Source organism: Coregonus lavaretus (assembly GCF_964263955.1).
Source record: "Coregonus lavaretus genome assembly, contig: HAP1_SCAFFOLD_152, whole genome shotgun sequence".
Taxonomy (NCBI): Eukaryota; Metazoa; Chordata; class Actinopteri; order Salmoniformes; family Salmonidae; genus Coregonus; species Coregonus lavaretus.
The window spans coordinates 693,782-709,228 of record NW_028165720.1 but is presented as its reverse complement, the minus strand read 5'-3'; positions in this window follow the sequence as shown (position 1 = coordinate 709,228).

Genomic DNA, 15,447 nt, shown 5'->3' with positions numbered 1-15,447 from the left:
TCTTCCTATGACTTGATAGATAGAGCAGGTATGATCTTCATATGACTTGATAGATAGAAAAGGTATGATCTTCATATGACTTGATAGATAGAGCAGGTATGATTTTCATATGACTTGATAGATAGAGCAGGTATGATCTTCATATGACTTGATAGAGAGAGCAGGTATGATCTTCATATGACTTGATCGATAGAGCAGGTATGATCTTTATTTGACTTGATAGAGAGAGCAGGTATAATCTTCATATGACTTGATAGATAGAGCATGTTTGATCTTCATTTGACTTGATAAAGAGAGCAGGCATGATCTTCATTTGACTTGATAGATAGAGCAGGTATGATCTTCATATGACTTGATAGATAGAGCAGGTATGATCTTCATATGACTTTATAGATAGAGCAGGTATGATCTTCATATGACTTGATAGATAGAGCAGGTATGATCTTCATATGACTTGATAGATAGAGCAGGTATGATCTTCATATGACTTGATAGATAGAGCAGGTATGATCTTCATATGACTTGATAGATAGAGCAGGTATGATCTTCATTTGACTTGATAAAGAGAGCAGGTATGATCTTCATTTGACTTGATAGATAGAGCAGCTATGATCTTCATTTGACTTGATAGAGAGAGCAGGTATGATCTTCATTTGACTTGATAGATAGAGCAGGTATGATCTTCATTTGACTTGATAGATAGAGCAGGTATGATCTTCATATGACTTGGTAGATAGAGCAGGTATGATCTTCATTTGACTTGATAAAGAGAGCAGGTATGATCTTCATTTGACTTGATAGATAGAGCAGGTATGAGCTTCATTTGACTTGATGTAGAGAGAGCAAGTATGATTTTCATTTGACTTGATAAAGAGAGCAGGAATGATCTTCATTTGACTTGATAGATAGAGCAGGTATGATCTCCATTTTACTTGATGTAGAGAGAGCAGGTATGATCTTCATTTGACTTGATAGATAGAGCAGGTATGATCTTCATTTGACTTGATAGAGAGAGCAGGTATTATCTTCATTTGACTTGATAGATAGAGCAGGTATGATCTTCATTTGACTTGATAGATAGAGCAGGTATGATCTTCATATGACTTGATAGATAGAGCAGGTATGATCTTCATTTGACTTGATAGATAGAGCAGGTATGATCTTCATTTGACTTGATAAAGAGAGCAGGTATTATCTTCATTTGACTTGATAGATAGAGCAGGTATGATCTTCATTTGACTTGATAGATAGAGCAGGTATGATCTTCATATGACTTGATAGATAGAGCAGGTATGATCTTCATATGACTTGATAGATAGAGCAGGTATGATTTTCATTTGACTTGATAAAGAGAGCAGGTATGATCTTCATTTGACTTGATAGATAGAGCAGGTATGATATTCATATGACTTGATAGAGAGAGCAGGTATGATCTTCATTTGACTTGATAGAGAGAGCAGGTATGATCTTCATATGACTTGATAGAGAGAGCAGGTATGATCTTCATATGACTTGATCGAGAGAGCAGGTATGATCTTCATATGACTTGATAGATAGAGCAGGTATGATCTTCATATTACTTGATAGAGAGAGCAGGTATGATCTTCATATGACTTGATAGAGAGAGCAGGTATGATCTAAGGCTCTGCTGTTTAACCTGTTAGCTACATCACATGAATCTCTTTATTATCTTTGTGTATGTCACAAATGGCACCCTATTCCCTATATAGTGCACTACTTTTGACCAGAGCCCTATGTTCAACAATAGTGCATTACAGTATAGGGAATAGGGTGCCCTTTGAGAAGCAACCTCCTTCTTTTGCACTGATTCACACGTCTTACTTCTATATCTACACCGAACAAAAAATATAAACGCAACAAGCAAAACATTTATATGATTTTACTGAGTTACAGTTCATATAAGGAAATCAGTCAATTGAAACCAATGAACTAGACCCTAATCTATGGATTTCACATGACTGGGCAGGAGCGCAGCCATGGGCGGCAGGTAGCTTAGTGGTTAAGAGTGTAGTGCCAGTAACCGAAAGGTCGCTGGTTCTAATCCCCGAGCCGACTAGGTGAAAAATCTGTCGATGTGCCCTTGAGCAAGACACTTAACTCTAATTGCTCCTGTAAGTCGCTCTGGATAAGAGTGTCTGCTAAATGACAAAAAATAGGCCCACCCACTTGGGGAGCTAGAACCAGCCAATCAGAATGAGTTTATTACAGACAGAAATACTCCTCAGTTTCATCAGCTGTCCAGGTGGCTGGTCTCAGACGATCCCGCAGGTGAAGAAGCCGGATGTGGAGGGCCTGACGTGGTTACACGTGGTCAGCGGTTGTGAGACCAGTTGGATGTACTGCCAAATTCTCTAAAATGTTGTTGGAGGCGGCTTATGGTAGAGAAATTAAAATGAAATTATCTGGCAACAGCTCTGGTTGACATTCCTGCAGTCAACATGCCAATTGCATGCCCCCTTAAAACTTGAGACATCTGTGGCATTGTTTTAGAGTGTCCGTTCATTGTCCCCAGCACAAGGTGCACCTGTGTAATGATCATGCTGTTTAATCAGCTCCTTGATATGCCAAACCTGTCAGGTGGACGGATTGTCTTGGCAAAGGAGAAATGCTCACTAACAGGGATGTAAACACATTTGTGCACAAAATTGGAGAGAAATAAGGTTTTTGTGTGTATTTTTGTGTGGAAAATTTCTGGGATCTTTTATTTCAGCTCATGAAACACGGGACCAACATTCTACATGTTTACGTTTATATTTTGGTTCAGTTTAATTAAATAACTTAAAGCTTAAACCAGGGTTCTTCAATTCCGGTCCTGGAGGGCCGAAACACCTCTGTTTTTCATCCTCTCCTTCTAATCAGGGGCTAATTCAGACCTGGGACGCCAGGTGAGTGCAATTAACTACCAGGTAGAAATAAAAAACAGAAGTGTTTCGGCCCTCCAGGACCAGAATTGAAGAACCCTGGCTTAAACCATTAAAAGCTCATTGATATATCATGATTTACACTCTGGTTGACTTTAACCCCTTTTTTTTTAATGTAGTTCAGTCACTGTGTTGAACTCCGTGAATCAACATTTAACGTGACCATCACTAAAAATATGGATCTCTATGAAACAGTACCAGCCTGAGAACCAACTGACACCCTATGCTCTATGTAGTGCACTGCTCTATAGGGCTGGGAATAGGACACCATCTGGGGTGCAGACACTGTTAAAGGAATGTATGCAGTATATTTAATACAGCTGAATGATATATGATAAAATATATTTAATTCAGCTGAATGATATATGATAAAATATATTTAATACAGCTGAATGATATATGATAAAATATATTTAATACTGCTGAATGATATATGATAAAATATATTTAATGCAGCTGAATGATATATGATAAAATATATTTAATACAGCTGAATGATATATGATAAAATATATTTAATGCAGCTGAATGATATATGATAAAATATATTTAATACAGCTGAATGATATATGATAAAATATATTTAATACAGCTGAATGATATATGATAAAATATATTTAATGCAGCTGAATGATATATGATAAAATATATTTAATACAGCTGAGTGATATATGATAAAATATATTTAATACTGCTGAATGATATATGATAAAATATATTTAATACTGCTGAATGATATATGATAAAATATATTTTATGCAGATGAATGATATATGATAAAATATATTTAATACTGCTGAATGATATATGATAAAATATATTTAATACTGCTGAATGATATATGATAAAATATATTTAATGCAGCTGAATGATATATGATAAAATATATTTAATACAGCTGAATGATATATGATAAAATATATTTAATACAGCTGAGTGATATATGATAAAATATATTTAATACAGCTGAATGATATATGATGAACTATATTTAATACAGCTGAATGATATATGATGAACTATATTTAATACAGCTGAATGATATATGATAAAATATATTTAATACAGCTGAATGATATATGATAAAATATATTTAAAACAGCTGAATGATAAAATATATTTAATACAGCTGAATGATATATGATAAAATATATTTAATACAGCTGAATGATATATGATAAAATATATTTAATACAGCTGAATGATAAAATATATTTAATACAGCTGAATGATATATGATAAAATATATTTAATACAGCTGAATGATATTTGATAAAATATATTTAATACAGCTGAATGATAAAATATATTTAATACAGCTGAATGATATATGATAAAATATATTTAATACAGCTGAATGATATATGATAAAATATATTTAATACAGCTGAGTGATATATGATAAAATATATTTAATACTGCTGAATGATATATGATAAAATATATTTAATACAGCTGAATGATAAAATATATTTAATACAGCTGAATGATATATGATAAAATATATTTAATACAGCTGAATGATATATGATAAAATATATTTAATACAGCTGAATGATATATGATAAAATATATTTAATACAGCAGAATGATAAAATATATTTAATACAGCTGAATGATATATGATAAAATATATTTAATACAGCTGAATGATATATGATAAAATATATTTAATACAGCTGAATGATAAAATATATTTAATACAGCTGAATGATATATGATAAAATATATTTAATACAGCTGAATGATATATGATAAAATATATGTAATACAGCTGAATGATATATGATGAACTATATTTAATACAGCTGAATGATATATGATAAAATATATTTAATACAGCTGAATGATAAAATAAATTTAATACAGCTGAATGATATATGATAAAATATATTTAATACAGCTGAATGATATATGATACAATATATTTAATACAGCTGAAGGATAAAATATATTTAATACAGCTGAATGATATATTATAAAATATATTTAATACAGCTGAATGATATATGATAAAATATATTTAATACAGCTGAATGATAAAATATATTTAATACAGCTGAATGATATATGATAAAATATATTTAATACAGCTGAATGATATATGATAAAATATATTTAATACAGCTGAGTGATATATGATAAAATATATTTAATACTGCTGAATGATATATGATAAAATATATTTAATACAGCTGAATGATATATGATAAAATATATTTAATACAGCTGAATGATATATGATAAAATATATTTAATACAGCTGAATGATAAAATATATTTAATACAGCTGAATGATATATGATAAAATATATTTAATACAGCTGAATGATATATGATAAAATATATTTAATACAGCTGAATGATAAAATATATTTAATACAGCTGAATGATATATGATAAAATATATTTAATACAGCTGAATGATATATGATAAAATATATTTAATACAGCTGAGTGATATATGATAAAATATATTTAATACTGCTGAATGATATATGATAAAATATATTTAATACAGCTGAATGATAAAATATATTTAATACAGCTGAATGATATATGATAAAATATATTTAATACAGCTGAATGATATATGATAAAATATATTTAATACAGCTGAATGATATATGATAAAATATATTTAATACAGCAGAATGATAAAATATATTTAATACAGCTGAATGATATATGATAAAATATATTTAATACAGCTGAATGATATATGATAAAATATATTTAATACAGCTGAATGATAAAATATATTTAATACAGCTGAATGATATATGATAAAATATATTTAATACAGCTGAATGATATATGATAAAATATATGTAATACAGCTGAATGATATATGATGAACTATATTTAATACAGTTGAATGATATATGATAAAATATATTTAATACAGCTGAATGATAAAATATATTTAATACAGCTGAATGATATATGATAAAATATATTTAATACAGCTGAATGATATATGATAAAATATATTTAATACAGCTGAATGATAAAATATATTTAATACAGCTGAATGATATATTATAAAATATATTTAATACAGCTGAATGATATATGATAAAATATATTTAATACAGCTGAATGATAAAATATATTTAATACAGCTGAATGATATATGATAAAATATATTTAATACAGCTGAATGATATATGATAAAATATATTTAATACAGCTGAGTGATATATGATAAAATATATTTAATACAGCTGAATGATATATGATAAAATATATTTAATACAGCTGAATGATATATGATAAAATATATTTAATACAGCTGAATGATAAAATATATTTAATACAGCTGAATGATATATGATAAAATATATTTAATACAGCTGAATGATATATGATAAAATATATTTAATACAGCTGAATGATATATGATAAAATATATTTAATACAGCTGAATGATAAAATATATTTAATACAGCTGAATGATATATGATAAAATATATTTAATACAGCTGAATGATATATGATAAAATATATTTAATACAGCTGAATGATAAAATATATTTAATACAGCTGAATGATATATGATAAAATATATTTAATACAGCTGAATGATATATGATAAAATATATGTAATACAGCTGAATGATATATAATAATAATAATAATAATAATAATAATATGCCATTTAGCAGACGCTTTTATCCAAAGCGACTTACAGTCATGCGTGCATACATTTTTGTGTATGGGTGGTCCCGGGGATCGAACCCACTACCTTGGCGTTACAAGCGCCGTGCTCTACCAGCTGAGCTACAGAGGACCACTATATATGATGAACTATATTTAATACAGCTGAATGATATATGATAAAATATATTTAATACAGCTGAATGATATATGATAAAATATATTTAATACAGCTGAATGATATATGATAAAATATATTTAATACAGCTGAATGATATATGATGAACTATATTTAATACAGCTGAATGATATATGATAAAATATATTTAATACTGCTGAATGATATATGATCAAATATATTTAATACTGCTGAATGATATATGATAAAATATATTTAATACAGCTGAATGATATATGATAAAATATATTTAATACAGCTGAATGATATATGATAAAATATATTTAATACAGCTGAATGATATATGATAAAATATATTTAATACTGCTGAATGATATATGATAAACTATATTTAATACTGCTGAATGATATATGATAAACTATATTTAATACAGCTGAATGATATATGATAAAATATATTTAATACAGCTGAATGATATATGATAAAATATATTTAATGCAGATGAATGATATATGATAAAATATATTTAATACAGCTGAATGATATATGATAAAATATATTTAATACAGCTGAATGATGAAATATATTTAATACAGCTGAATGATATATGATAAAATATATTTAATACTGCTGAATGATATATGATAAAATATATTTAATACAGCTGAATGATATATGATAAAATATATTTAATACAGCTGAATGATATATGATAAAATATATTTAATACTGCTGAATGATATATGATAAAATATATTTAATACAGCTGAATGATATATGATAAAATATATTTAATACATCTGATTGATATATGATAAAATATATTTAATACAGCTGAATGATATATGATAAAATATATTTAATACAGCTGAATGATATATGATAAAATATATTTAATACTGCTGAATGATATATGATAAAATATATTTAATACAGCTGAATGATATATGATAAAATATATTTAATACAGCTGAATGATATATGATAAAATATATTTAATACTGCTGAATGATATATGATAAAATATATTTAATACAGCTGAATGATATATGATAAAATATATTTAATACAGCTGAATGATATATGATAAAATATATTTAATGCAGCTGAATGATATATGATAAAATATATTTAATACAGCTGAATGATATATGATAAAATATATTTAATACAGCTGAATGATATATGATAAAATATATTTAATACAGCTGAATGATATATGATAAAATATATTTAATACAGCTGAATGATATATGATAAAATATATTTAATACAGCTGAATGATATATGATAAAATATATTTAATACAGCTGATTGATATATGATAAAATATATTTAATACAGCTGAATGATATATGATAAAATATATTTAATACAGCTGAATGATATATGATAAAATATATTTAATACAGCAGAATGATAACATATATTTAATACAGCTGAATGATATATGATAAAATATATTTAATACAGCTGAATGATATATGATAAAATATATTTAATACAGCTGAATGATAAAATATATTTAATACAGCTGAATGATATATGATAAAATATATTTAATACAGCTGAATGATATATGATAAAATATATGTAATACAGCTGAATGATATATGATGAACTATATTTAATAAAGCTGAATGATATATGATAAAATATATTTAATACAGCTGAATGATAAAATATATTTAATACAGCTGAATGATATATGATAAAATATATTTAATACAGCTGAATGATATATGATAAAATATATTTAATACAGCTGAATGATAAAATATATTTAATACAGCTGAATGATATATTATAAAATATATTTAATACAGCTGAATGATATATGATAAAATATATTTAATACAGCTGAATGATAAAATATATTTAATACAGCTGAATGATATATGATAAAATATATTTAATACAGCTGAATGATATATGATAAAATATATTTAATACAGCTGAGTGATATATGATAAAATATATTTAATACTGCTGAATGATATATGATAAAATATATTTAATACAGCTGAATGATATATGATAAAATATATTTAATACAGCTGAATGATAAAATATATTTAATACAGCTGAATGATATATGATAAAATATATTTAATACAGCTGAATGATATATGATAAAATATATTTAATACAGCTGAATGATATATGATAAAATATATTTAATACAGCTGAATGATAAAATATATTTAATACAGCTGAATGATATATGATAAAATATATTTAATATAGCTGAATGATATATGATAAAATATATTTAATACAGCTGAATGATAAAATATATTTAATACAGCTGAATGATATATGATAAAATATATTTAATACAGCTGAATGATATATGATAAAATATATGTAATACAGCTGAATGATATATGATGAACTATATTTAATACAGCTGAATGATATATGATAAAATATATTTAATACAGCTGAATGATATATGATAAAATATATTTAATACAGCTGAATGATATATGATAAAATATATTTAATACAGCTGAATGATATATGATGAACTATATTTAATACAGCTGAGTGATATATGATAAAATATATTTAATACTGCTGAATGATATATGATAAAATATATTTAATACTGCTGAATGATATATGATAAAATATATTTAATACAGCTGAATGATATATGATAAAATATATTTAATACAGCTGAATGATATATGATAAAATATATTTAATACAGCTGAATGATATATGATAAAATATATTTAATACTGCTGAATGATATATGATAAACTATATTTAATACTGCTGAATGATATATGATAAACTATATTTAATACAGCTGAATGATATATGATAAAATATATTTAATACAGCTGAATGATATATGATAAAATATATTTAATGCAGATGAATGATATATGATAAAATATATTTAATACAGCTGAATGATATATGATAAAATATATTTAATACAGCTGAATGATGAAATATATTTAATACAGCTGAATGATATATGATAAAATATATTTAATACAGCTGAATGATATATGATAAAATATATTTAATACAGCTGAATGATAAAATATATTTAATACAGCTGAATGATATATGATAAAATATATTTAATACAGCTGAATGATATATGATAAAATATATTTAATACAGCTGAGTGATATATGATAAAATATATTTAATACTGCTGAATGATATATGATAAAATATATTTAATACAGCTGAATGATATATGATAAAATATATTTAATACAGCTGAATGATAAAATATATTTAATACAGCTGAATGATATATGATAAAATATATTTAATACAGCTGAATGATATATGATAAAATATATTTAATACAGCTGAATGATATATGATAAAATATATTTAATACAGCTGAATGATAAAATATATTTAATACAGCTGAATGATATATGATAAAATATATTTAATACAGCTGAATGATATATGATAAAATATATGTAATACAGCTGAATGATATATAATAATAATAATAATAATAATAATAATAATAATAATAATAATAATAATATGCCATTTAGCAGACGCTTTTATCCAAAGCGACTTACAGTCATGCGTGCATACATTTTTGTGTATGGGTGGTCCCGGGGATCGAACCCACTACCTTGGCGTTACAAGCGCCGTGCTCTACCAGCTGAGCTACAGAGGACCACTATATATGATGAACTATATTTAATACAGCTGAATGATATATGATAAAATATATTTAATACAGCTGAATGATATATGATAAAATATATTTAATACAGCTGAATGATATATGATAAAATATATTTAATACAGCTGAATGATATATGATGAACTATATTTAATACAGCTGAATGATATATGATAAAATATATTTAATACTGCTGAATGATATATGATCAAATATATTTAATACTGCTGAATGATATATGATAAAATATATTTAATACAGCTGAATGATATATGATAAAATATATTTAATACAGCTGAATGATATATGATAAAATATATTTAATACAGCTGAATGATATATGATAAAATATATTTAATACTGCTGAATGATATATGATAAACTATATTTAATACTGCTGAATGATATATGATAAACTATATTTAATACAGCTGAATGATATATGATAAAATATATTTAATACAGCTGAATGATATATGATAAAATATATTTAATGCAGATGAATGATATATGATAAAATATATTTAATACAGCTGAATGATATATGATAAAATATATTTAATACAGCTGAATGATGAAATATATTTAATACAGCTGAATGATATATGATAAAATATATTTAATACTGCTGAATGATATATGATAAAATATATTTAATACTGCTGAATGATATATGATAAAATATATTTAATACAGCTGAATGATATATGATAAAATATATTTAATACTGCTGAATGATATATGATAAAATATATTTAATACAGCTGAATGATATATGATAAAATATATTTAATACATCTGATTGATATATGATAAAATATATTTAATACAGCTGAATGATATATGATAAAATATATTTAATACAGCTGAATGATATATGATAAAATATATTTAATACTGCTGAATGATATATGATAAAATATATTTAATACAGCTGAATGATATATGATAAAATATATTTAATACAGCTGAATGATATATGATAAAATATATTTAATACTGCTGAATGATATATGATAAAATATATTTAATACAGCTGAATGATATATGATAAAATATATTTAATACAGCTGAATGATATATGATAAAATATTATTAATGCAGCTGAATGATATATGATAAAATATATTTAATACAGCTGAATGATATATGATAAAATATATTTAATACAGCTGAATGATATATGATAAAATATATTTAATACAGCTGAATGATATATGATAAAATATATTTAATACAGCTGAATGATATATGATAAAATATATTTAATACAGCTGAATGATATATGATAAAATATATTTAATACAGCTGATTGATATATGATAAAATATATTTAATACAGCTGAATGATATATGATAAAATATATTTAATACAGCTGAATGATATATGATAAAATATATTTAATACAGCAGAATGATAAAATATATTTAATACAGCTGAATGATATATGATAAAATATATTTAATACAGCTGAATGATATATGATAAAATATATTTAATACAGCTGAATGATAAAATATATTTAATACAGCTGAATGATATATGATAAAATATATTTAATACAGCTGAATGATATATGATAAAATATATGTAATACAGCTGAATGATATATGATGAACTATATTTAATACAGCTGAATGATATATGATAAAATATATTTAATACAGCTGAATGATAAAATATATTTAATACAGCTGAATGATATATGATAAAATATATTTAATACAGCTGAATGATATATGATAAAATATATTTAATACAGCTGAATGATAAAATATATTTAATACAGCTGAATGATATATTATAAAATATATTTAATACAGCTGAATGATAAAATATATTTAATACAGCTGAATGATATATGATAAAATATATTTAATACAGCTGAATGATATATGATAAAATATATTTAATACAGCTGAGTGATATATGATAAAATATATTTAATACAGCTGAATGATATATGATAAAATATATTTAATACAGCTGAATGATATATGATAAAATATATTTAATACAGCTGAATGATAAAATATATTTAATACAGCTGAATGATATATTATAAAATATATTTAATACAGCTGAATGATAAAATATATTTAATACAGCTGAATGATATATGATAAAATATATTTAATACAGCTGAATGATATATGATAAAATATATTTAATACAGCTGAGTGATATATGATAAAATATATTTAATACTGCTGAATGATATATGATAAAATATATTTAATACAGCTAAATGATATATGATAAAATATATTTAATACAGCTGAATGATAAAATATATTTAATACAGCTGAATGATATATGATAAAATATATTTAATACAGCTGAATGATATATGATAAAATATATTTAATACAGCTGAATGATATATGATAAAATATATTTAATACAGCTGAATGATAAAATATATTTAATACAGCTGAATGATATATGATAAAATATATTTAATATAGCTGAATGATATATGATAAAATATATTTAATACAGCTGAATGATAAAATATATTTAATACAGCTGAATGATATATGATAAAATATATTTAATACAGCTGAATGATATATGATAAAATATATTTAATACAGCTGAATGATATATGATGAACTATATTTAATACAGCTGAATGATATATGATAAAATATATTTAATACAGCTGAATGATATATGATAAAATATATTTAATACAGCTGAATGATATATGATAAAATATATTTAATACAGCTGAATGATATATGATGAACTATATTTAATACAGCTGAGTGATATATGATAAAATATATTTAATACTGCTGAATGATATATGATAAAATATATTTAATACTGCTGAATGATATATGATAAAATATATTTAATACAGCTGAATGATATATGATAAAATATATTTAATACAGCTGAATGATATATGATAAAATATATTTAATACAGCTGAATGATATATGATAAAATATATTTAATACTGCTGAATGATATATGATAAACTATATTTAATACTGCTGAATGATATATGATAAACTATATTTAATACAGCTGAATGATATATGATAAAATATATTTAATACAGCTGAATGATATATGATAAAATATATTTAATGCAGATGAATGATATATGATAAAATATATTTAATACAGCTGAATGATATATGATAAAATATATTTAATACAGCTGAATGATGAAATATATTTAATACAGCTGAATGATATATGATAAAATATATTTAATACTGCTGAATGATATATGATAAAATATATTTAATACAGCTGAATGATATATGATAAAATATATTTAATACAGCTGAATGATATATGATAAAATATATTTAATACTGCTGAATGATATATGATAAAATATATTTAATACAGCTGAATGATATATGATAAAATATATTTAATACATCTGATTGATATATGATAAAATATATTTAATACAGCTGAATGATATATGATAAAATATATTTAATACAGCTGAATGATATATGATAAAATATATTTAATACTGCTGAATGATATATGATAAAATATATTTAATACAGCTGAATGATATATGATAAAATATATTTAATACAGCTGAATGATATATGATAAAATATATTTAATACAGCTGAATGATATATGATAACATATATTTAATACTGCTGAATGATTTATGATAAAATATATTTAATACAGCTGAATGATATATGATAAAATATATTTAATACAGCTGATTGATATATGATAAAATATATTTAATACAGCTGAATGATATATGATAAAATATATTTAATACAGCTGAATGATATATGATAAAATATATTTAATACTGCTGAATGATATATGATAAAATATATTTAATACAGCTGAATGATATATGATAAAATATATTTAATACAGCTGAATGATATATGATAAAATATATTTAATACAGCTGAATGATATATGATAAAATATATTTAATACAGCTGAATGATATATGATAAAATATTTTTAATACAGCTGAATGATATATGATAAAATATATTTAATACTGCTGAATGATATATGATAAAATATTTTTAATACAGCTGAATGATATATGATAAAATATATTTAATACAGCTGAATGATATATGATAAAATATATTTAATACAGCTGAATGATATATGATAAAATATATTTAATACAGCTGAATGATATATGATAAAATATATTTAATACTGCTGAATGATATATGATAAAATATATTGAATACAGCTGAATGATATATGATAAAATATATTTAATACAGCTGAATGATATATGATAAAATATATTTAATACTGCTGAATGATATATGATGAACTATATTTAATACAGCTGAATGATATATGATAAAATATATTTAATACAGCTGAATCATATATGATAAAATATATTTAATACTGCTGAATGATATATGATAAAATATATTTAATACTGCTGAATGATATATGATAAAATATATTTAATACTGCTGAATGATATATGATAAAATATATTTAATACAGCTGAATGATATATGATAAAATATATTTAATACAGCTGAATGATAAAATATATTTAATACTGCTGAATGATATATGATAAAATATATTTAATACAGCTGAATGATAAAATATATTTAATACTGCTGAATGATATATGATAAAATATATTTAATACTGCTGAATGATATATGATGAACTATATTTAATACAGCTGAATGATATATGATAAAATATATTTAATACAGCTGAATGATATATGATAAAATATATTTAATACAGCTGAATGATATATGATAAAATATATTTAATGCAGATGAATGATATATGATAAAATATATTTAATACAGCTGAATGATATATGATAAAATATATTTAATACAGCTGAATGATATATGATAAAATATATTTAATGCAGCTGAATGATATATGATAAAATATATGTAATACTGCTGAATGATATATGATAAAATATATTTAATACAGCTGAATGATATATGATAAAATATATTTAATACAGCTGAATGATATATGATAAAATATATTTAATACTGC